The following is a 367-nucleotide window of genomic DNA, read 5'->3' as shown; positions in this document are numbered from 1 at the left end:
TGGAGGAGGGAGGCAGGCAAGATAAGTTTAGGGAAACTAGTGATGAGTGGACGCTGGTCATAAATATTTTTTTATGTCCTCTCGACGTAATGGAGCTTGTGACGTTCATGCTGTGTACTTATTTACGTCCTCTACAATCTCATTTGGAAAAGATCCCTTCTCAGGAACTTTCTGTGCGCTTAGTCGGAGGAGGAGATAGTCTGAGGCAAGTGAAGTGCCACTCTAAAAACATGTACTTGTTGATCCCTGAGCTCAGTGCCACAACGATGTATCTGCAGCATTTTTATCTCTTTGTACAAAAAAAAAACTAATATGATATATTAACACAACATTTCGCATATTCAAATCATCTCGTTCTCTTAACTTC

The sequence above is a fragment of the Penaeus monodon genome, chromosome 25 (genome assembly GCF_015228065.2).
Source record: "Penaeus monodon isolate SGIC_2016 chromosome 25, NSTDA_Pmon_1, whole genome shotgun sequence".
Taxonomy (NCBI): Eukaryota; Metazoa; Arthropoda; class Malacostraca; order Decapoda; family Penaeidae; genus Penaeus; species Penaeus monodon.
The sequence above is the reverse complement of the archived record's forward strand: the minus strand, read 5'-3'. Positions refer to the sequence as shown.